The 1,152-nt window shown below is 43.0% G+C and overlaps 1 pseudogene; it reads left to right on the top strand.

Moving 5' to 3' along the window:
- Positions 1–842: 842 nt before the first annotated feature.
- LOC120862171 overlaps positions 843–1,152 on the top strand; it is a 1,504-nt pseudogene continuing 1,194 nt past the window's right edge.

The following is a 1,152-nucleotide window of genomic DNA, read 5'->3' as shown; positions in this document are numbered from 1 at the left end:
TACTTCTAGATGAAAAATAAGCTGTCTACTCTTAAAATGTCACTAATTTCCACAAATTTCATTTTCAGGATACTAACAGAACTTTATAATAAAACACTTCCAACATGAAAGTGTACATAAGAAAGATTATTTTTTTAAAAAGTTTAAAATAAAACCTGCTATCAGTTTAAAAAAAAGAATTCACTTAAAAATTAGTTAAAAAAAAATACACCTAGAGTACCATTCCAAAGAAAAAACTTTTTATGACTTCAGTGACACATTATTTTTAAGCAATAGCAGTATTAAACACCTCTATATGCTTCAAAATACTGGTGACAATTTGCTTTTTTTTTTTTTTTTTTAACATTGCATTAGGTGCCATTGAAGAGACTCTTGTTCTCTGAGAGCCAGTTTCCTTGTTATTGTAGGAGATACTGTCAGGCAGGACAATTATAGTTGTGTAGGCAGTGCTGAAATACTGTGATACCAAATACTGCTGAAGTCTGGAGGGACCTCCTGTCGCACAGGGTGACAGTTACACATCTAAAGAGTCACTCCAATCAGTCACAGTTACTAAGCTGCTTTTCAGTGTACTGGATTCATCCTGAGGTCTTTCTCCCTTCGGCCCTTTCAGGTTAGTTGCACCCCAGGCATTGGCACTTGAGTAGCATTAGACTCATTGTTCACAGGTGGAGGAGGTTCCTTCTCTTCTCTCCCAACTCTTCTCTGCATAGATTTCTCTTCCTCTAAGGATGATATGTCCCAGTCGTCATCATCCACATCTGTACACTTTAAATCTTTTAGTTCTTTTTTGATGAACACGTCAGCAACATTAATCCCACCACCTGGCTTATTCCCTGCCCTTCTTCCAGTTCCGCCTGCGACTGGTGAGCGTGGACTAGCGGCGGCTGGGCACCATCCACGCGGACAAGGTGGCTGGCACCATGGACGTGCTCATGCTGCAGGAGAACATCACCTTCTGCAAGCTGGAGGACGAGAAATATCCAAGCTGCCAGTCGTGGGTGGACCAGGTGCTGCTAAAGTTCATCCACCTGGAGCAGCTCACGCACTTCTCAGCTGTACGACCTGGAGGAGCGGCTGTGCTCGAGCCTGGCTGGGGGCAAGCAGAGCAAGAAGCTCCTCACCAAGCAAGCGGGCAAGATCAAGCTGCTC

Source organism: Oryx dammah, unplaced genomic scaffold (genome assembly GCF_014754425.2).
Source record: "Oryx dammah isolate SB20612 unplaced genomic scaffold, SCBI_Odam_1.1 HiC_scaffold_3, whole genome shotgun sequence".
In the NCBI taxonomy this organism is placed as follows: domain Eukaryota; kingdom Metazoa; phylum Chordata; class Mammalia; order Artiodactyla; family Bovidae; genus Oryx; species Oryx dammah.
Note: the sequence above shows the minus strand (reverse complement) of the source record. Positions and strands in the feature narration are given on the sequence as shown.